The sequence below is a fragment of the Ostrea edulis genome, chromosome 6 (genome assembly GCF_947568905.1).
Source record: "Ostrea edulis chromosome 6, xbOstEdul1.1, whole genome shotgun sequence".
NCBI classification, from domain to species: Eukaryota; Metazoa; Mollusca; class Bivalvia; order Ostreida; family Ostreidae; genus Ostrea; species Ostrea edulis.
The window spans coordinates 57,383,364-57,408,307 of NC_079169.1; the positions used below are offsets into that span (position 1 = coordinate 57,383,364).

At 35.5% G+C, this 24,944-nt stretch overlaps 1 protein-coding gene across 4 annotated transcripts in view; it reads left to right on the forward strand.

Moving 5' to 3' along the window:
• Positions 1–4,642: 4,642 nt before the first annotated feature.
• The window catches only part of LOC125647567 (muscarinic acetylcholine receptor M1-like), a 45,008-nt gene continuing 24,706 nt past the window's right edge, over positions 4,643–24,944 (forward strand). Inside the window, exons 1-3 of one of the 4 annotated variants that reach the window (XM_048874283.2) lie at positions 4,643–4,954; positions 9,383–9,421; positions 17,658–17,707. The gene's annotated coding sequence lies outside the window, so the exon portion shown is untranslated. Of the gene's footprint in view, positions 4,955–7,724; positions 7,991–9,382; positions 9,422–17,657; positions 17,708–24,944 lie in introns of those variants that run through there. The other 3 variants (XM_056140192.1, XM_056140193.1, XM_056140194.1) reach the window with 3 other exon arrangements.

A 24,944-nucleotide genomic window follows, 5' to 3' on the forward strand; every position in this document is an offset into this window, starting at 1 on the left:
CTATAGAGATAAGTATTGTAACACATGTGAGTACGTTTGATCTTAATTAAAACCATCCAGTTCCTCACAACTCTACCTCTTTTTTGTATTTTCAACGATAAATGAAAGGAAATTGGATGAACGAGATCGCAGAAGGACGTTCAAAGGCTAAAATTGATAAACAAAGCACTGCAATTTACATTTGAAGAGTGTCCAGACATGCAATTTACAGATTTTCGATAGCCAAATGGCGAAGTACAGAAAAATCACATCGAGTCATACGATAACAGATCAACAAACAACTATTTTGACAGAATGATGGACGTGCTCGATTTGTATAGGTAAACATTTTTCTTGAACTATGGAAAGACATTTTCTGCAAGCAAATGAAAATGGAATATCTAACAGTGGAAAATAAATTGTATATCGACTCTAATAGAAAAGAAGGGTGATTCTTGTTTTTTAAAAGCATTATTAAACAATTCATACATCTCATATACAATGCACAAAAGGCGTGTGGTTGTTGAGTAGAATTACTTTGAAAAGACTTTGTGTTCCCATGGAAACATTAATTTACTTGACGCTCGTGGAGTGTTAGTCGTTTTCCAGCAACATGTGTACTTTGTACAACATATTCAATTAAAATGACGATGATAGCGTTGTGATGTCGTGTTACGTTAGAAGGAAACACTTTCCTAATTTCCTTCTACCACTTAAACAACAATGTAAGTAACGCCTACTTATTTCGTGAGAGGAGGTGTAAATATGCTTCACACCTATATGTGGAAGGTACTTTAATAATAAAAAGCTAATGTGTGGAGAATGATAATTTTGATAGCAAATACACCACATCTATTTTCACCAAATATCCTTTCAGTGGAGGCATCGGTTTGAATTCATGGAACTTTACATCTGTATTGTTTAAATTGCAGTTCCATAATCAAATCACAAGCAAAAGTTTTGTGTGCATCAGACTTCCGTTTTTTTTTAGGAGGAGGTGGGGGGGGGAGGTCGTGTATATGGAGATTCGGTCAGCTGTTAACCTGCTGTAGATCTACTATTCTATAAGATTTTCATTTAATGGACAGTTTGTTGAGTTTATATGTGGCTTTCGTCTAATACTAATGGCATCTCTGTTCAATATTCATTGTTTCATTTAGAAGAAATGCTGAGAATATGTTAGGGTGGATATGGCTTAAAAACATGTAGCTCAAATATCGGTCACCTATGAGTCTTCTTTAGAATCCCGTTTGATGTTTCTTCGGTCGTCGAACTGCTAAAACAGCATGCTGTTCATAACCCATGTAATCTAAGCACAGATTTAAAGAAAAAGGAACAATATATGTCAAATTGTTGATAAATAAGTATTATGATTACAAATGTTCTCGAGTATTTTCTTTTTACAATTCTAAGACCAATGAAAACCCGTTCAGCTTCCGTGTTGTGAACTTATTGTTCCCGATAGATTAAGTTTGCGTCCGTCGACATCACGTTGAAGTACATCTTTTTTCCCGTTTCAGACAATTTTGTAACTTTTAAATGCACTTGACACAGAATGGACCCGCGTTAATGTGATAAACGCATTTTATTTTAGACTGCCTCCTAAGACAATTCACTTTACATTTTAGCAGCATTTATAAGATAACATTACGTTAACATCAAGTATTTATTTATAGATTTTATGTAGTTCAGCGTTAATGAATTCCCTTAATACAGCCGAAGATTTATAGGGGGTTCCAAACGAATTATTTGTAACGAAAGTGACATTGTATTAATATCAGAAACACTTCATAGAACAGCTACAATGCACGTGTACCAAGAAACCATTTCAGTGATATGTGTGTCACCTCAATACATGACGTTTACTCCTTTTATTATATTGCCCAACTTTCCTAACCTCTCGGGATCGAAGAGGATAGTTTTTTTGATATGTCTATCGCCTTGTCTGACTTTTGAATTGCATACATCTAAGGTGGAGGTTTTCCTTGTTCAAAGTCAAATACATGTGACCATTATTGGTTATATACAAACAAAAAAGTCAACTTCATATTGTCACAATATTGAATATATGGCCCACTCAAGGTCGTGGACATTTTGCTATCATGTCTCGTTCAAACTAGTCTCAATCATCCCGACGTTTGTGTATACGCCGACTCCTCACAAACGTCAGGATGATCCAGACTACATGCAAAGTTTGGGGGTCTGTATATTCAAATATATGGTGACCCAATAAGGACATTTGCAAAAGTTCAATAACAGTGTGTCGCTAATACAACGCGCTATCGCGCTAACATATTTTAAACGACGCGCCATTACGTTGTCACATAACACGCTGTCAAACTATTGCAGTTAGGAAAAGTTGTGCAAGCTCAACGGCATGTTCTGTTTCAGCGCTATGACGTAAACTGGTTATCTTTTTTAAAGGATCCCATATATTTCCGTATTACCCCTCTAAGTGACTATATGTACATAACGACTTTATCCTGTCGATGACTTTATGTAGGCCTATACATTAATTAAAGGCATATCGACATTATTCATTCTTGATGCTTTTCTAATGTAATGAATTGTATGACTGCAGTGTATGTATTTTTAAGATACTTTATTAAACATACAACAATGAAAAAGTTTCTACAACATTTAAATCATCAACAACGGATAAAAAAAAAAAGTTTTCGACAAACTGTAAATTCAAAAATGAATTCATCTGTTTTCGTATACTTATGACGTCATAATATAAGCTATCGGATTACGCGCTTGTCCTTTTCCGTAACCGGTAAGAAGACTCGGACGTGGATCGGTTCCAAAATTTTTATCAGAGGCAGGATAAATAACTTGTGTCAGTGCAATGGTTTGTCATGTGATAACAGGCTAACGCGCCTTTGCACCTTCGCATATGAACTTATCGAGACACCATTCGTGTGACCAGTTGACAGAGGATGCTTACTCCTCCTAGACACCTGATCCCACCTCTGGTTATGCAGGGGTTGTGTTTGCCCAACTCTCTATTTTGTATTGCTTGTAGAAGTTATGAGATTGATCAGTGTTCGCTATCTTTACATTCCACGTAGTATTACTTTAGATGATATTATTTCATTGAGGCTTTCAAAATTGTCTTTTATTACATCCCATATATTTAGAGGTGTGGCTCGTTTTCAGACACAAAATTCTATACCCTCTGAAATTCGATGGTCCTTTTTTTTTTTTTTTTTTTATTTATTTATACATGTTTAAGGCTCAGAAATAGGATCTAGATAAATGTTATCATACCCGTAAGAAAGCTTAGAAATAACGCGGTTTTTAATATTCATTATAAAAGATCGACTTCAATGAATGCGAGGGTATTTTTAGAAAGGCACGTGCTGCCTCCTATTTATATGCATATGTCGCACTGAAAATGCACAGCGTACCATATTATTATTTCTATTCTTCTTTGAAATGACGACCTAATTAACGGAGGCAAGTGGAGCGAGGAAATGGAGGACAAGGATCTCACCTCGTGACCCGTTGTTGGGTTGACATAATACAAAGTTTGCATTTGTACATAAAACTTTCCCAGAACAATTCTTGAGAATTTGTTTTAACATTATTCCTTTATGTATATATTATACACAACAGCCACATGGAAAGCGGTTCCCATTGCAATTTCCATCAGAAGGAATACAACCTCCCCCACATATAGTAACATCTTATTCTATATGTAAATACAACATTGACTAATCTGTTTTAAAAATTGAAATAAATACTTTATTGATCCATGAAATACTCTCGTTGTGGTTTTGTGCATGCTATGGTACTCGTGCCCTCTTCTTTTAAACTTATTTTTAACTTTGCATCATACACAGGGTTGAAACATCGATATACGTGCTTTATGACCTAGTGCTAGTTGGTGCTCTACTGTATCAGCTGTCGTTAGTCATGCAAGCTTCCTCCGAGGAATCCTACATGACAAGTATTGATGATTGACTTCCCTTGGGTGTTCGTAAAGTGTTCACTTACTAATATATGTTTCTTGGTGATAAGATTTTATATTTGTTTGTACCGCTACGGTAGCTCAATCGGTGGAACACTCGCTCCATAAGCTCGATGTTGGGTGTTCGATGCCCGTCCACGATAGGTAAAAGTAGGTAGTGAATGTCTTTTTGGATGTGACCTTACCAACTGACGTCACGATAGGCGTTAAACCCTTATAGCTAAATTAGTCCGTCCTTAGCGTAGGTCATGTGACACTTCCCATAATATGAATGATGTCTCGATATGGAATGAATACTAAATCTCGCTGAACAATACCTTAAAAATACTTTTGGATATAAAGAATATTATTTGATCCGTACCTATTTAGGTACCTGTGAATTAGTCCATAAATCTCATTACTAATTCTAATAGAATCATCGTTGCCATGTTCATCTATCAATAGTCAAAATCTATAGATTCTACATTGCTTTACAATGAGCATTCTATTACCGTAATTAAGGTCGAATTTAGAGTATACAATCGAGGAATCTATTTCCTCTGAAGACCCACAGAAGTACACACCAGGGCGAGAGGTTTAATCATTAAAGCCAGCACACACTTCTACACTACAACATATACCCGTTCTTCTATTACAATTTTGACAGCTTTTACATCCCCCCAAGAAATAACTCAGAGGCCCGACTTCATTATAGCGAGAATGTTGTGAAAGACCTAGTTGTTTTCCAGAAATAATAATAAATAGTTTATCGATACGAAAGAAGTTACTGATTAATGCTTCATAAAGGCCGTGGACTCCACAACTGAATCAATTCGGATTCCGCCTGCGCTTCATACAGGTTCTCTTCTGCCGGATATTTTTCCCCCGTCAAGCCGTGTGCAAGGTGCTATCTTTGGAGAATCTCCACCTATTATTTTCCATATTCCTTATTTACCATTTTATCGCAGCAGCGACCACATTTATTGTATTTCATAATTTTGGAGAGTAATCCGTATATTCAAGGTAAGTTTCTTATAAATTGTACAATACCTTATTTCCAGATATTTTTTTTTTAAAAGTCATCATTAAAATTTAATTATTCTGGATGTTTTTATATGATTGATAAAGTAACACTTGGAGAAGAAGAAAAAAGGGATTAATCAAACGACTCTAGAAATATCCAATTTCCATATTGTCAGAATTCTGCCGATAGGTTGATTCGCTTAACTTTTAATTTACGAGTTTGCAAGTAAATATGTGGATCTAAATAGCATGTGTAAGACACGTTTCTTATCTCTGCACGAGGTTCTGACATCTATTTACAAATGTAGTAAACGCTTGCAATTGTTAGAGCCCAGAAAATTAAACTTCTCAAGATGTTTTTTTTTTCTTTTCTTAATGATTTATCCTAGTCATTAAGTTATTCTTTAAAAGATAAATACTCATCTTTATAATTTGCGACATTTTCAAACCGTTAAAAGATAGTCACACCAACAACACCGTCAAACAATTACAGTGTTTGCAAACAATATATATAATTAGCATCTCTTTGAAATGAAGAATTATCACTACAGAGACAATTTAGATAGCGGCTGACCCTATATCTAACTTGTTTGGTGTATCACGACAGCTGTTCAACTTAGATGAACTAGTATTTTCTTCCCATTTGCAGTCAAGGTCTACATTAATACATTAGATTACAACATAGGCTTCTGGGCATGTTGATTGATTTCTGCAATGTTTATAAGCTTAATGTCAAAGACTCTCGTGAAATCATACTTTGAGACATTTCAGTACCATTTTACCTATCTTGATGGACGATGAACTGACATTCGCATTTTTTTCTTATTCACTCACCCTCTTTGGATGTGTGTGCAATAAATATTTCATCAGTTAGTCAACCCGTCTCTTCTGCTTTGACACCTCGAAGTCTATACCAAGACAAGCAATTTGTATTTTACTGAAGTACAATGACATACTTAAAGACATAGAATGGACGGTATACACGCAGGAAATCATTTTACAATCATGCAATACTTAGATTATCATTAGTTGTACAGAAAACTGAAAAGAAAGACATAAAAACAGTATTATTTCAACATTGTCCGAGCTTTCCCATGTGAGTCTTTCTAGAGTGTTTTCATTCTGCGTTCAATGCTCTCTAGATCACCATGTTCTACCTAAGCGGAAGCCGAGTAAACATTGATAACTTGAATTGATATTTGTCATGATTAGCATAAAACATAAAGATACAGCTTTCTTCAAAGGTAAGAACATAAATCGACATTGTTTATCGCTATGAAATCTTGTTCTTTACACATGTTACTCGACAGCTGCAGTTGTATAATTATTGGGGATTAATTTGCATTAGAGGAAATTATCATATAAACAACGAGTAAACACGATGGAAATTATATGTCATTTGATCAAAAGGAAACATATGCCTTTTTTATGAACAACAAATGTCAATTAAATCGAGTTAACCTGGCAAAAATAATATGATTATGGGCCATGCATATCCGTTCTATAAAAAAAATAGTTTCGTTTTTTATATCTAAAAACATTTTCTGTCGTAAAAAATAAAGTCTCAATAATTATTCCATTGTAATGATTTTTGCTGTGTTTTTAAGGAGGGGTGTTATTTTAACAACGAGGCCATGTGCGGATGCTTTCAAGGTCTCATTTGTAGGTCCATATATTCAAAAGAATTGTTTTGGGGGTTTTTTAATGCGCGATTTTCCCTCTTCTTCTTTTCTCTCAATTTTTGTACCCCTGATTAGGAGGTTTTGTGTAATTTGTAGTAATAATCAATTGTATACAGATGAACTATTTGATGTTGGTAGCTGAGGCTGCATCCTGAGGTGTACTCCGGCTGTTTACACAAAAGTGAAAAACACGTGGATTTGAGGGTAGTCTTGTTTACGGGTAATTTATTTTCCGAAAATGCCGCGTAGGGTGTTGTTTTTCCGGTGTCGGCAGACCTGTTTCAGGTAACAGAACATTTCGGACTGCGTTATTTGGCGTAAATTTTTTCAAACTGATTATTAATGATTTGTTCCTCTATAGTAATATATATATAGTGAAAATAAGAATCGGTGTGATACCTTAATGTGTGCTCTGGTTTTAACACAACGCTACATGGATACTGTAGAGGATTTCCGAAAGAACACACTTATGAAAAACCCATTAGATTTGATCTGTTGCATGGCTAAACCAGCCAAATGTAACACTGCATTATCAAACGTAATAAGTGAAATTCACACTGTTGATTCCACGTGCTTCTAAAAACGTACATACAATATTAAATTGGACACGTAGCAGGGTAAGGGCCGTGATGTTAGTCGTCGTGTGCGTACTGAGATAACCCTGGGCCAGTGGGAGTACAAATATTAGTCAACAATGTAGAAATAAGTCACAGCTAAATGTTGCGCAATCTATAAACTGAATTTGAAATGTATAAAATTAGCTTTACATTCTGAAATTGGCTTCAAATCACTGAATCAACGACAGTGCTTGCATAGAGAGAGCTACACGTACATAAAATAAAGGACGCTTTATAGGAGAAGGGTTATACATGATGAAATACTGTTTAAAAAGGACGTTTTATCTGACATGTCGATCAGGTTATTCGACAAAAGACAAAATTGTCTTCTAAAAACAATAGTCTAATTGATTGATCGAATAAACAACAATAAACGTCTGCGCTAAAACCATGGCATCTGTCTTCTCCAATATTGCACTGTGTATTTGCGTGGACCTATTATACATGCACTACTAACCCATCGTCAAAAATTCTGCATTATATCTTAAACGTTTGGATAAGTATGTGGACAAAAGCGTCATGTAGAGGATGTTACCGTCTGCATTCAATAATTTCTCCAGATAGACTCTAAATAGTGAAGACAACTTCATTGAAACTGAAGAAACTGTGCAACTGAGGTACATATGTACCCACACCATAAGCAAAAATATTGAGATCTCGTGATAAAAAAAATAGTGTGATTAAAATTTTGAGTGCGGGAGATTTATTTAATCGGTCGAGCGAGGACACCCATGATGGTGAGTTAGCACTGTGAAATAGAACATGGCCACATCTTTTCCCATAAGCAAATTTTTCAAACCGCGGTGTCTGTTAGTTTGATATGATTAATATTTACTCAAAATTTGACGCGTGTAATTTACGAAGCAAAGCAAGTGCTGTCTATAATTGTTAAAACATATGTCAAAATTTCTCATTGGAAGTAGTTGAAGAACGTTTTATCTATCAGAAAACTTTTTGACATTGATTATCTTTTCAAAGTGTCCGGTTCAGTCAAACATTGAACACGCGCCTCTGACGTATATCACAGCGCAGTTAGACAAGGCTCTTCAAACATAGAAGATTGCTAAGATCCCCCAGAGTCCTCGGAAATTTGGAGTTTTTGCGTGATCGGTTGCGTCTTGGACTCGTACATGTACCTTACATTACTACATGTATGTTAAGATTTTTCCCCGCTGTTTCCTTGCCTTGTAAGAATGTATGAATATTCATTAGGTTATGGAGCAGCTAAAGTGGGTGCTATCTCTCTTACATGCAGTTTCTAAATTAAGGATAGTTCATTACACGTCCTTCCCTCTAGCTTCTTTGGAGTAATACGTTTTAACGCTCGGCCTGAGCCGCTACATTAGGTGACTGTAGCAGTCATTTATTGCAAAAAATTGTCTAAAGACAACCAATAAATAGAAGTGGCGGATCAATACCCTCTTTTGTCAATACCCCTGCAATGATTAGCCAGACATTCTATAGATTTGGCGATATTGAGTTCACTTGAGGGGAAACCTTGGGCTTAGGAAGAAACCATTCTTTAACTGTTTATTCTCTTCGCAGAATTTCGATAATTCCTTTTGGAGTAATGTCTATCGTAAGTAAATTCCTTGATACAAGGGTGAAATTAATGAGAAAGCTACGGAAACCATTTAGGCCAGTTGTTAATTTGCTATGCAAATGATGCACAAAGAACGCCAATCTAAGCATTCCCACTGAAAAAGGGGTAACCCTAGAATTCACTGATCAACAAGAATTTTCACGAGTCAATAGGAATCTTCAATTGTCATTAAGAATCAGAGAATTTTCTTTTAGGTACAGACTCTGATTGTTTAAAGTGAATCTTATTCAAGGCAAATATAGATTGCAGGTGTGCTCTCTATATTTGGTAATCTGTGAGTATTTACATGTATCATAGGCAACGAAACTGCGCGTGTAGTATACCGCAATTAACACCCCTCCTCTCTGCTAAAGTCGAAACTGAGAATGAATAACAACATATAGTCATAATTTAGCTGATGAGGATTCTGTCCTTTTAAATTTCGTTACCTACATGTAAGTGGTTCATTCTGTGGGTTCTCCCCGATGACTGCCGATCTTTAGGTCACGAGTTCAAGTCTCGTTTGATTTTTAATTTTGTTTTTCAGGTAGCTGTCTACGAAAACTGCGACTATTCACTAAATAAGGTAATTCTGAAGTGTTCGATTTCAAAATAATGTTGTTTATTCCCCCTAGTAATTTTTTGTGTGGTGTGATGCACCCCTCCAGTCATTTAATACCCTTTCCTAATCTTGTGTATTGTTTTGCCTATGCAAGTAAGACAGTCGCTTTCCAATAAGAATATTAGCATGTCGGTATTGATTTTGCCTTAGTATATTGTTTTATACATAATTGATATACCTTGCAAACATTGATACTCCGGTGTTACGGACTGAGCGATGTTTAAGATGGTTAACTAATGCAGGTAATTTCGGCTTTGTTCGCATGTGATTGTTTCATATTTGTATTTATGGTTAGGACAATTTTCATTGAAGTTGCGTCATCAATCTTTACTTCGCATTTTGAAGAAATTTCGCATTTTCAAATTTACTGAAACACTAATGTATTAGCTTAATATGTTAGTAAACTGAGCTAGAAGTTTTAACAAACTTTATGTTTTTGCTATTGTACATATTTTTGGCGATTGGTGATTGACAGCAACTTCTAATAAGATAAAGAAAAAAATATAGGTCATCGTATGAAAAAGTTGCACATGCAGTTTATCGTGGTTTTCAATTTCTAATATACAACTAAAAAGATCGACTTTTGATATATCGTGTATGTCAACACATCCTCAGCTGAGCCACCCACGTAATGTTAGCTGTTTAAATAAAACAATCGCAGCAGACAATCTGCCTCTTATTAAACGAAAAGGTGTTTCTTTTCTCCGGGAATTACATCTACTGTTATTGAAATAATCAAAATTCTCACAGGATAGGCAAATATATTTTCTCAGGACCTTTTATAAATATTAGATGATTTTTGCCACGCACCACATATCACAAAATACGCCTTTAAGGCTTACCAAATTAAACTTGCTGTGCCATAAATCATTCCTTAAAATCCCGCTACGGTACGTATCTATTTAAAAACAATTTTCAGGTATGATGCAAATTTAGTAGGTAATTCGTCATCAACGATTAGAGGTTACATAGGTTAGTTAAAAAAATATACCCTAGCTTCAGAAATAATCTGCCTCTTTACCTGAAATTAAAAAATACTCCTGATGTCTAAAAGCATTTCCAATCTTTGTTTTCAACATGCATGGAAAGCAAAAATGTAGATGTAAACATTGTTGCACGTTCGGTGAAAATGGGAGAAAAAACGTGTGATCCTTTGATCTGATAAAACGATTTCCAGGATTAGTCTTCTGATGTTTACAGAAGTTGCAAAAATATTTATTCACTTTAAAGTCCACAGAACAATGAGGCTCGGGCTTTGTAAAAGGGATTTCAAAGGAATTCTGAGGTTAGAAAGCGTTTTGTAAATGAATTATCTGCTTCAGTCAAAATTAGCGAGATGCAGATTTCTATAGCAATATAAATCCACAATTAAACCTAATCAAAACAAAAAGTAAACCTCTTTCTTGATAAATAAGACTTTGTATTTGAGAAAAACTTGTTGAAAATACATAATGATAACACGATGTATTCTGATTGTTGTTCGATTTCATTACCAAAGCTGGTGTACACTGGAATGCTATTGTATGGTTAGGACGTGGTCAGAAATCCGTGGGAAAGTATAGGGAAACATTTTGAATGGAATTTTGTCAATTAATTTCACGTAAATGCAGTCATAGATAATTAGCTGAAATGCACATCGAAGATCACAAGCAATCATAGTACGTTTATAAAAATTTTGTATAAATTAATGTTAATGTATGGTAATTGTTCTGGAATGAAGGAAATTAAATTCACTAGAAACGTAGAAATTAAGTGAGTACACAAATCTATACATTATTGTCGGAAGATCTGCAGATCCATGCATCTATAACTGTTCATTTAATCGATGAAAAAGTGAGGATAACGAACATCGATCAATCTCACAAATCTTATCAAAAATACAGAACCGCGAGTAGGACGAACACTGACCCCCAAACACCAGAGGTGGGATCCGGTGAAGATCTAGGTCCTCCTGTTGACCGGTCACATCCGCCTTGAGGCATATATCTTGATAATGTATTAGTACACTGAGTAATCTGTAGTTAAAATCAGCATGTACCGGTCGACAGGTATGCTTACTTCTCCTAGGTCCGCCTCTAGTGTGTCTGTGTTTACCCAGCTCTTTATGTTGTATTCCGTACAGGAGTTGTGAGATTGATCTCTGTTCGTTATCTTCACCTTTTCATGTAAAGAACAGCCAAACAATTGGTATGAAACACGTCACACAGCATTCGACCTAAGGACAGGTTGTATTTGCAAATTAAATCACTATAACGACCGTAGAATTGGCGAAATGCTGAATAGATTATTTAATGTGTGGTCTGCAACAATTCCGGTGATGACAAAGTCCTTTGAAAAACTGAAATCGAGAGAGAAATGGAAATACATGGGGTGAAATGTTGATATCTATATCTCACATCGCACAAATTGAGCTCGCACATGCTCGTAGTATGATAGATATCAAAGACAAAAGTCCTAATAGGGAAGGAGAGGTATTGTAGTCCTACCAAAGGGCCTATCATTATCCTATATCGAAAAAACTCTAATCGGATAAATAATCGCATTATTAGCAATAGGATAATCAATCTTACATAAAACATGTGTGGGGTCTCAGATTGTACTGCCCTCATCAGCTGAGAGCTCTAGAAAGCTTTGTGTCTAATCTGAGTTTGACAGTAGTCTTTCTGTAATCTTTTTCCAACTACTTTAAGACTTCTATAAGACAGGAGTAATACACAAAGGAAAATTTCTCCCATTTAAGATTTGGGTGCAGTGTGTGTGTGAACAATATAATAAATTTTCTTGACAACCTGTCTCTTCCTCAGGACAAGCAAAAAAGCTTTACTGATACAGAATAAAAATGAAGAGAAGGGCAAACACGGACCCTTAGACGCATCAGAGGTGGGATCAGGTGCCTAGGAGGAGTAGGAGTAAGCATCCCCTGTTAATTGTTCCCACCCACCGTAAGCACGATAAGTCGTACGTTAACTTATATTTAGCACTGAACAAATTGGATTAAAGCGAGTCAACCAATGATATGAATAAGGGACTTGAACGAATTTCTGTTTTAGAATACATAATCACCATACTACCTCTCTACGTCTACGCACACACAAAACACTACCAGATATCGCGCAACACATACCAATTTGGTATAAGGTACATACGCGATTACATCGCGGCCTAATTACATAGCGCAATAAGTGCGCACTTATCATCAGAGGTTTCATTCAATAGAAAACTTAGTTTCAAAAATGAATTGAATTTGCGAGGTACATATGTACAAAATTGGTAGATAGAAAAAAAGTTCAATAAAACATTGAAGTAAATGTTATAAAGGTGTACCATTTCTACTTTTACTTTCAAAAAACTTGGATTCAGACATATCACGTGCGTAAGAGATTAAGAATCAATTATCCATTAAAGTGGGAACAAGGCGCTGCACTTCATCCCTTTGTACATAGAGGCAAGAGACACTGTATGCCCACTACTAACTAGCTATGGAAAATATGAATTTTAAAAAAAATCTTTCTGATGACCCCATCACCATCTTTATGAGAAGTAGTTCGCGGGAATTCCCTACCACACAATGCCTGTATGGAAGAGTTTAATTGCTTTGTGTGCAGACGAACTCTAGCGGAAGTTTGACATATTTACGTAATCCGAAAAAATACAATAATGGTACAGTTTGAAAACTCAAGGTTGTTACTGAAGGCCTAAACGAAGTAAGATAGGTTGTGCGTTAGATTATATATATATATATATATATATATATATATATATATATAAAGCACTAAAATGACCAACGACACTAATAACCAGATTGTAAAATTTTCGGGACGACCCGTCCCTTCTTCAGGACAAACGAAAAGAATTACATAATGTGGCCAATATCAACAGTGAATAATAACAAAAACTACATATAAATACATCTAGCACTACAACTACACGAATCTACAAACGTATTTACAACGCAGACTACATGTTTTTTGGTTTTTAGGCTTGTCAATCAATGTTAAATGCGGTGCAAATTAGGACATGCCTTATTCGTCCAAAGAGCTGATCCAAAAAATAATTGTTCGTGTCGTTGGTCATTTTAGTGCTTTGTATAATTTTTGGTATTTGACCTTGTATCCATGTTGTGGATCCGACACTTTTAGGTATCGGGTGTTATTGGAACTTAGTGCTTATATATATATATATATATATATATATATATATATATATATATATATATATTATTGATATTTATCAGGGTTTTTTTTTGTGATGTGTAGTATGTGATCCGTGTTCGAATAGGTCCTCAGTACCCCTTGCTTGTCGTAAGAGGCTACTAAATGGGGCCGTCCTTCGGATGGAATTACATAATGTGGCCAATTTCAACAGAGAATAATAATAAAACAACAAGAACTATACATATAAATTGTTATTATTCTCTCTTAATATTGGCCACTTTATGTAATTCTGGTGGTTTGTCCTGAAGAAGGGACAGGTCATCCCGAAAAGTTGACAATCTGGTTGTTCGTGTCGTTGGTCGTTTTAGTGCTTTATATAATTTTGTAACAGACATACTGAGAAGTACTGAGGACAATCTCTCTCACCCACCAGAGATAACCCTGATCCTTTTTGCCCCTGGCAGGACAACCTGTAGTGCAGGGGTGGTCAACGGCACCAAATGTAGTATATATAGGAGAGATCTTTGGCTGGACCGGGAATCGAACCCGGGACCCCTGCATTACTAGTCAGGTGCTCTAACCACTGAGTTACCCAGGCCGATGTCCGCGGTCCGTATAGTCCCAACTCCTTCATTCCTCCCTCCTTAATTTGTTTTCGCCCTCGAAGACACACACAACCCAGGTCACAACGAGGGCGCCATATGTAACAGAGACATTTGAATGCCTCTGATGGGATTTGAACCCGGGTCTCGGACACACAAGTCCAGCACTCTACCAATCGAGCTATAAGGGTTTACCCACTAGCCACACTACCATAATTTTTTGTATTTGACCAACATGTATAAGTAGCCACGTTGTGGATCCGACACTTCTAAGTATCGGGACTTAGTATATATATTCGTATGAGTTTTCTCCCATTGCTCAAATAATGATATGCAATTTTGATCACCAAGAACTATTTCATATGTTAAAAAAAGTATCAATGTGAGATTAATTAGGCAAACTCTTGAAATTACGTGTTCATTTATCAAAAAGAGAATTTCCTGTTAAATAATTTTCTACGTTGATGCCGTGTAACGTAAAACCAGAGCTTTTAAAATTTCTTTCATGAATACTTTTCGGGGTAATTATGTATCGGATAACTTATCATCTCACGGGAGAAATTATTCTATCGCATTTGTTTTCCCTTAGGATAGCTGTATATAATGAGGGGGTTTTATGGTTGGAATAAGATTCCTACCACTCTCCGTTTGTCTTTGGGGGTTGATATTTATAGTTCTACAAGCAGGTGCGAGTTCAACCTTGAGCAATGAGATACAGATATATATTCATATTTCCAATAGTTTTGCCTTTTACAAATTGTAACGATAGCCATTTCCTCATGGACACTCTGAAATTGTAAACAATGCGCATATGAATCTTGATAAATATTGTACGTGTTATTTTTACGGCTGGGAATTCCAACTGCAGTGAAAGTATTTCATTTTCGGAAACAAAACCGCGCCTCAAGAAGTATGCTGGTGTGACGCGCCGCAATCCATACCCTCATATAAAAACTGAAATTTAATTCTGAAATAAGTAAAAGACTTTGTCGTGCCCAGAGTGCGATGTCGCACTGTTATATCCTCAATATCACTGTTATAAAGGGAAGTTAAAGACTTTGTCGTGTCCAGAGTGCGATGTCGCACTGTTTATCTAAAGCAAAAACAAAAACAAAAAAAGAACAAGAATCATTTCAATTTGCTGTGAGGAACTTTAAGAATAAAATATGATTCAACCTACGATTTTTTGTGTTTTATTGTAATGCAAGACATCAATCTCTTGTTCGAAAACTTAATAATCCACACCCTTAGGGGAGATGTTTGATTTTTCACAGCAAGTTCTAAATGCCATAATGGATCCGAGATTGCATTATTGGCTTTTTTGTGTGTATATTTTCACTGTGCCTTTAGCTTTCAACAAAAATGTTTTTAAAGGTTTCCCCGTGAGTTAAGAAGTGATTTCATTTATTCATCATTTATATTTTAAGTATTTCACCAATTCTAATTTGACGAGTACACACTATGTAGTCTCTGATGTAGTCGTATTTCACATTGGTCGTACTCGTATCGCACTCCCTCATTTAACCAGGTGTTTAATGGCGGATGGACAGAATTGTCAATCTGCGTCCAGAATAAGACCATTTTACCCCCCCCCCCTTATTTTCTATTGACTCAGAATTATTAATGAATTTTCCAAATTTCTCTGTCGCTTAATAGTACTGAATACTCTATACGGTGTTTGACGCGACTTCCATCATAGTCCATTTGACTCAATATATCTAATTTCTTTTTAAAATAGTGTATTGTAAAATCAGATACCTGTAATCTTGATAATTGTTGTAAAGAAAACCATCAAAAGGCTAAGGACACAGACGTCCGGTTTAGCCCAGATGTTACTGAATGTCTATCGCTATTCCTAAAAATTCAAGTTAAGAGTAATGCATCTATGAAAACAAGCATTTTTGACAATTCCCATGACTGTGTCATTACGTCATCTTTAGTTGTTGATTGATTGGTTGTATATTGTTTAATGTCCCGCTCCAGAATTTTCCACTCATATGGAGACGTCATCATTGCCGGTGAAGGGCTGCAAAATTTAGGTCTATGCTCGGCGCATACGGCCTTTGAGCAGGGAGGGATCTTTATCGTGTCACACCTGCTCAGTGCTGTGAGACAGGGCCTCAGTTTTAGCGGTCTCATCCGAAGGACCGCCCCATTTAGTCGCCTCCTATGACAAGCAAGGCGTACTGAGGACCTATTATCATCCGAATCCCCGCGGGATTGTATAATTGCACTTAGATTATATAAATTTGACTCAAAAGTGTCATTTCAGCAACATTTTTTTCTTTTGACGATCTAACCTGTTTTAAAAGTCTTGATTTCTTCGCTATCTTTTGATGTGATATCGTATAAATCCTTAAGAAACGACATCAAATTACGTGATATGAAACAATTTAAGACTGCAGTGTGGGTTTTCCATGTTAGTGACGTCATATTCTTTTATCTATAATGTTATAAAGCTAATTTACCTGTCATTGGAAATGTAAAATTTATCATGATTAGAAAAAAAATGACATTTTGGGCAATATCGCTGTCGCAATGCCCCTACATTTTTCTTTCAGAAAGAAACCCTTTAAATGCTATTTGGCATTTAATCTAACAAACATTTTTCGAAGATTAATAACTCGCACTAAGGGATGCAGTGTTTCATGTCGAACAGACACATGCAGCAGCTGAAAAGTCGTTTATTACATTGTATTAAATAGCACTTTAAAACATCGTTCAAAACATTTTTATAACAAACAAATTTAGCTGTATCAATATAATCATATTTAGTGCGTGGAAACGAGGAATAAATCCCCTGTGTCAAGTTGATTAAATATACCCCTGATTGCTAATGTGTTCAAATCGTTATGGATCTCAGTTTATATTACTGAAATAGTTTTAAAACCTCGGCGCGCATGTCCCTACCGGAAGCTGACTTCCGGCATAAAGAATAACCTTTCACACTCGATCAAAGAAAACGATTTTACGAGCTACTCTTTGAAAGACGTAAACCAAGTTTATTGAATCTAAATTTCATGAAGAGAGAACAACGAGTATCAAATATAAAGAGGGTCTCAGAAATATTCCGTACCGTCGAATAATCAATGAATGGGTCTAAATTACGTTTTGATGCAATGCAAAATTGATTGAATTACGGGTTTGGAAAAAAAAAATCCACGAACAATTATTCGTTTCTGCCGAACTCATGTGCGGATCAAATAAGCGGATGGTGCATGACATCGTAAATTTTGTCGCTGATAAGATAGCATTATCACCCGAAGGTCGTATTTGTAGTATTCTGTAAATCGTATTGTTTTTTCTCTCTTTGATATCGCTGATCCCATTTTACTGCTAACCTGATACGTATGCTGTCCAAGAGATATAATTGTTTATGTTATGTGGTTGATTTCATTCTTAAAATGAATGAAATGTAATCGCACACTCCTTGCTTTTTTCAAGGTATCCATAGAATTAGAAGATGGTGTTCTAAGCAGTCCGACACGCGTCAGGTATGTACAACTGTCAGATAATGCGAACACTTCTATTTCTCATAAGTACAGAGTTTAGTTACAACAATGCCTACCTAACTGTGTAAAATATGGATGTAAATGACACGTTGATTCAAATTAGATGCTAGACGTGTGCAAATTTAACTGTGCTAAAACCGATGAATTATCTGTCAAAGCTAGTAGTGAAATTGACATCCAATCAAGATTTACTTTAAAACAGTACATAACTTAACAAGTACTGCGTGGCTTCTAATATACTCGTACCTTGTGTATAATTATAGTTTCGCCTCTGATCACGTGGCACACCTTGGCCAATCTTTTACTTCCACATAAGATTTTTGACCGATATTCTCTAACTACTTTTGTTTTCTAAATAGAATATTTGGGATGCTTTGGAACCTTTATCTGCAATATTCATCAAGCAGATCTGATCCTGTATAAAATTTCGCCCGAATTTCCTATATGATAAACTGCAGGTGGAATATTACCGGAAATTTATCCATGCATGTTAGGCCAAACTGTTAACTGCCATGTCAATCACATTATGGTTGCAGTAACTCTAAATTGTTGATTTGAATTCAAACCCATGCGTTTCAAAAGGACTGTTTTACACATTTAAGTAAGTCGAACAGAAAGTCACTGGGGCACTTCTATCGTTGGAACAATTTCCGGGTAGGAAATTTATTGCTTAAACGCATACCACGGGCAATTATGCCCGTATTAACAGCCAAGGGCAGATTTAGCTTTAAAACCGTAGCTCTTTAGGACAATATTGAAATAGACAAGAGAGCTCAACAGATCCGCCCCTTCCCAAACCTTCAATTTACAGCGTGACTTTTTGTGAACACAAATCAGGTGTTATTTCTTGATATTTTTACGTCACCGCCTTAAGAATTTTTAAATGTCGAAGAATTCTAACATATTTTCTCTGTGCACTTGCATTACATACCTTCAAAGTTCCATTCGAACTAAAACCTTGCACCTTCAACGAAGTCGCTTGTTTACGAAACCTTTTTTAAAATTCGACCTTATTAATTTCCATATCAGTGTGTTTCAATTCTACTACTCTATATTTACAAACAAGAACGTCTATGTAAACTACTCTCTTACAAATATTTTAGAAAAAAACCCATTCCTATTTGGTTAAAGAAATGTTTAAAGATGCTTGAATATTGTTTTTATATGATTCTCAAAATATACCAGAATTAATTTTCAATACACAGGAACCTTTTCTCATTTTATATTAATCATTTGCTTTTAAGATTTCATGAAGAGCACACACTTAAGTTTTGGAAACAAGAAATAAATACAATAATCGATTTGGATTGACTGGCAATCTACCATGCGATCTTTACAGAAATAATACTTAAAATATTTTCTTTAAATTGCAAATTTTGATGGAGAGCATGCCAGTCTGTTTTCCTACAGAAAGGCTCGTACATTTTCATATTAGCAAAATAACTGAAAATCAAAATTTTCTTTTTTTTAAAACCAGACATATTGGGCATATATACCATGGGGATCAGGGTTAAAATAGGTCCACAGTACCCCATGCTTGTCGTAAGAGGCGACTAAATGGGGTTGTCCTTCGGATGAGACCGCAAAAACTGAGGTCCTGTGTCACCGCAGGTGTGACACGATAAAGATCCCTCCCTTCTCAAAGACCGGAAGCGCAGAGCATATGTCTAAATTTTGCAGCCCTTCACCGGCAATGGTGACGTCTCCATATGAGTGAAATATTCTCAAGAGTCCCTCTCTATTAAACAATATTCAGTGTTATATAAATATATGCCCCATGATGTAAAAAATCCAGACTGACATGTCCTCGATTGGTGTATTAAGAAAATATTTAAAGTATTATCTGCGTCTTAAAGTATTTAGAAAAATGTTCCAATACCTTGCATTGTTTGTCGTTGAATTGTGTTTAATTAGATGCGATAACACTGGAATCGAGCCATTTGACTTGTATTATTGTGTTCATGAAGACATAACATAGGATACTGATATGTTGTAGAGAGTTGGATACTGGAGCACATCATTTAGAAGTCAGACCAGTACCTTAACAAAAGTGTATTGGGAAAATATTATGGTTTTTAATTCCTAGACATTAAGACTATTCAGACAGCAGTGCGAAATGTAACACCTACATGACGCGTGCGGGGGAAAAAAACCAGTTGCACCGTAAACATGTAGGTCTCTGGTCCACCGCAAATTTCCTCCAGAGAATCTGCGGTTATGAGAGTTTGATTAACCCAACTATCAAGAAAAAATTCTTAATTCACAGAAGATACAATATATACACGTGATCCTATCAATGAAAAGGATACAATAGTGTTTAATAGTGTATACCATTCGTTGTTCAACTTAACATGGTAACTTTAACTTAGTCGCAGGAAACTTTGTTTGGCTTCATGCTCGCGCACTTGTCTGAGAGAGACAGATATAAAGAAAGATTTACGTACCGATCGCGATCGTGAATACATGTGTGCAAAATCTGATGCTAAAACACTCATTTGATAATTAGATTTTGTGATGATGTAATAGATATATGGTTCATTCCATTCCCTCACGTCTTGTATATAACAAGCATTGACCCAAAAATTAGCGTCAACAACCAGAAATCAAATGTCGATTTGCCCTTGGTTGTAATAGTGTAATCCTATTAAGCTGGATCATATGTGATACTCACTACTTCAACAACACCCAGTTGTCCTTGTAAATATATCACGATGTCGAAAGTCATTGTAGAATTAGGCAAGAGCGGTTTATGTTAATTTAATAGATAATGAAATATTAACCAGTCTTTAACAAACGTTTATTACCGAGTGTATAATAATCAATCGATCAATTAATTTTGGGATATTCATTATACAGAAGTTGTATCTGATATTAAAATCTATCCTTTAGAACATATTTTTACAAACAAAACTATCAATGCATGGATAGGATGATACCTGTATTCTTTTGTTGTTGCTGTAACTGTTTGAAAGATTTTTTTTTTAAAATCAATGCATACTAGTATTATTGTTCTTTATTACCATGGTTGGAAAATTATCGACAGGACGTATAACAAATATGCGTATTTGATATTTTTTCCCTGTAGATTCTTTAGCGAGTACCCGGGCTTTTACATATTTATGGAAGCCCACTCTGCCAAAGTCCAGGGACTAATTAAACTCATTTGTGACGTCACATCTGCTTACATATCTAGATGATTGTGACGTTACACCTGTTAACAATTAAAAATAGAAGTAAACATTTCGTTTGTTACCCAAATTGTATAAGAATGTGCACTTCTAGAATTAAAATTTACAAACTTCAATTTTGAAGAAAAAAAATGTAAGAAAACGGTTATTGGTTGAATATCTGGAAACATTTGGTCCTTGCGCGGAAGCGGACATCGTAAGCTCGGTCACTTTGCCGCGCAATGACCTTGGGCGGTCATATGTACCGATTATTCAGTCCACAACTCTTTAATGAAAGGTGAAGATAACGAACAGTGATCAATCTCATAACTCCTATAAGCAATACAAAATAGATAGTTGGGCAAACACGGGCTCCTGGACACACCAGAGGTGAGATCAGGTGCCTAGGAGGAGTACTATTATACTGTGATAAGAATTCGTAGATTTAAGAATACATGTCTTAATGGCTATTCATTTAATGATTATCAAAGTTGTGGCGGTCAGACGGTTACGATCGCGGTGCAAGATAGCTCAGTCGGCACAACACTTGACGAGAGATTCGGGGGCCTGGGTTCAAATCCACTGCGTGTTCTCCCACCTGTTTCAATGGTTTACAAATGTGTTTATAGCATGCATCCTTTAAGTAAGAAAATACTGGTATCTTTTACGGTAACGTGGCAGATTTGGATTGGAACAGAAACTTATTCATAATGTAGAAATGAATGTAACAACTGAATCTCAAATACAGGGGCTCTCTTTAGGGTTCATGTATCATTGTTATGTGTAATATCAGCTTCTTTCAGAACTTCTGCACAACACATTAAAAAATCCCAATTTTTTTTGTCGAAATCAGTTGATGACAAATTAAATAAAATTGACAATGATTCTCATTGTATTGACCTCAAATGAACAGTTCACCGTGCCTCAGAATGTGGGCTAATTCGCCATTGTTGTCCAATCTGTAGTCACTGAAAGTGAACTTTATTGTGACAAAACGAAAAGCACTTATCGACAACGAATCAACCAACTTCCTTTCATTCGTGTATTAACCCGATTTATGTAACCTAGTAATTTACACAGGTACTCCTTTAATTAGAAGTATAGGCACGCTAAAAAGCTGCTAACAATGAAAGTTTGATGCATTTCGTGTTGCTGTTGATGGCTTCAGCGTACAGTGCGCACGCCCCACCTGTACTTAAAATGTCCCCCAAAACCATATTGCAGTAATATCTAATCTGCATACACAGTTTAGTCTTTTTTAAAAGAAAGCAATTCTAACGATCCCACACCTAGCACCAATCTTGGTGGCATGCGGCCTCTATTTTGAAGTGTTGTGTTTGAATATGTAAGTGAATAAAGCGTCGTTTAAGAAATAATTCCACTCAATGTTGATTTTTTTTCCCACTGCTGCCAATATTGTGTACCACTGCCGTGAAATTTGTTTATCATAAAAGTCTGTAGGATTTAAAATAGATATGACAAGATGGCATCTTTTATCAATTCGAACAATTTTACAATCCTTAGGTCTCACTTTCCCGAGTAAGGGTGGGACTTCATTTCAGTTGTGTATGGGATTGAAATTTATAAGTTTGAGGACAGAATTGAGAATATGTATAAATTTATGTTAAAATACAAATACCATGACGGTTTGTTTGAAACTTTATCTTCATGTTTTTAGGAGGACAACATGTTTAATTTGTTCTCAGTTTAAGAAAGCACTAATTTAAAAAAAAAATACATAATTATAGTACATGTAACATAAAATACATTTTTGTACATTATGGTTTCAAGGATTGTTGATACATACATGTAAGAGATATCTTACACATTTGATTAAATTCTGATTAAAAATTAGATACATACAATGTATGTAATAATGATCACTAGTACTGGTAGGAGTTCTTGGGCGTTATGGTGACAACGAGGCCATGAATTTACAACTCAAGCTTATCTTTAAAAATATCTGTGGCAATATAATCACGGAAATGCACGAAAAGTAAACTCTCACGATTTTTTTTATTCCAATGTACATGTGATGTGTACCTCGTAAAACGATCGAATTATTTCATTGCAGTTTGCGAATTATTTTCTATAACAATTGTTATGTAATCAATTAGTTTGAAACCAACGAAAACTTTACATCACTAAGTAAATAATTTGAATATGAACATCGTATAATAAGTTGAAAATTTTAGATTATTCCATTGTAATGCACATGAGTCGATTACTAGTAATTCGTTACATGTCATTACATGCATATGTACTAGTAACTGCACCAGTGATTTTATGCTTAGTTAAACTTACTACACAGAACAGAAGAAAGTCATTGAAAGAATGTTTCCCATTTTATCTTATAGGCAAAGTCGGAACAAAAACCATGTTCATTAAATCTATAGGTATAGTTTTATTTAGTTAAATGGAAATGATATTATCCAGAAGCACAAGAATGACTTCACTAGCAGACGTACATTGTGATGAAAATAGATAATGATAGATTACGTGAATATGTGTCTCTGTAAATGTACACACCAATGATTGATAAGCATTGTTGCAGATGCATTGTATTAAATATGAACACCCTTTAATGAAGAAAATGAGCTCAATGTTGTCTCTACGCAGAGTAGGTTATACCGCAACACAGAAATGACTAAATCGCGATTAAGAGCTAACTAACTCTTCTGAACGAGATACTAAATCGTCATTATTTCATTTATTTGGGAAAGTGGCTCTTTATATTGAAATGTGTAGGATTTCGTAATTTGCCCCTGAATATTCTCTCTGTAGAATGTGTCAGCACTTTTCTAAACAACATATTTCCAAGAGCATTAATTTCGTAACTTTAAGTGTCTATTGTAATAAAATTTTAATGTGTGCTTTTCTTTTAGTTTGTGTGCGTGACTATTTTCTCCATAGATATTAGATGAGGGTTTTTTGTCGCTTCTTTCATTATTGTCTTCATGCGCGTTATATAATTTGCGTGTTCATTTTACTCATCTTAGCAAGTTTCTTCTAGCTTTTGAACGACATTTAATTTGGTTTTTCAGCAAGCAATTTCCGTGTAAGATAGCACAATTTCCTTTAATTTACATTCAATAACTGTTCATATGGGTGATTCATTAATTTCAACAAATCAAAACGTTCCTCTCGATCATCAAAGTGTATTTATTACCAAACGTGAAATTTACTAGGAAGAGAGTATTACGGGCAGATTGAACGATACATAACACAAAGACAAGCCCCAGTAAATATTGGTTTGTCATTACAAGAATGAGATTCAATTACCAAAACAGATAGCTGTACTGTGATGAGCGTTATTCAGCATCAAATGTAACGCCAAACATTCCCTTTAGATTTTCTTTCCAAAGCGCAATTTTCTTTCTCCCCCTGGTTGGTGGTGTGGGAAAGCTGTGAGTTTATGTTTTCTCCCCGAAAGTTCCGGTGTATTGAATCTGACTTGAGGCCTGGTGTATTAAATCTGACTTAAATTCTGGTATATTGAATCTGACAAGGGGAAGAGTTGCAAGAGCACAGTACTGTTAAGACGTCATTTTGACTTGAAATTAAATCCATCCAAAACAGAGCAAACGTGGTTTTACATAAATTCCGAGCCAGTACTCCCAATATCGACTGGAACTGCTCTCTGATAACAGCTATGCATTTAATGATTACGCGGCCATCTAGTCAATGATCGGAACGAGAGGCATCCGATCAGGCATCGCAATTTTTCATCATTCAAAAGGTATGATAATAGACATTTACACTTACATGTGCCATAAACGAGATTAAATGCCCAGACCTTATCTTAAATGTCCAGGAGATTGACTCCTTCAAATGAGAAATTACGGAACCCTTGGCAGAAGGATTCATCGCTAACAAAATTGCAAACAAAGAACGAACATAATTAGAATGAATGGTGATGGAACACGAAAAGTATCAATTGTTAAAATAATAACATAAACAGCCACAAATATGTCCATGAATTTTCTTTTTCGAACGGATTCAGCCATATACCAAGAACACAATCCTATGGCATATCTTTAATCATTAGCCTT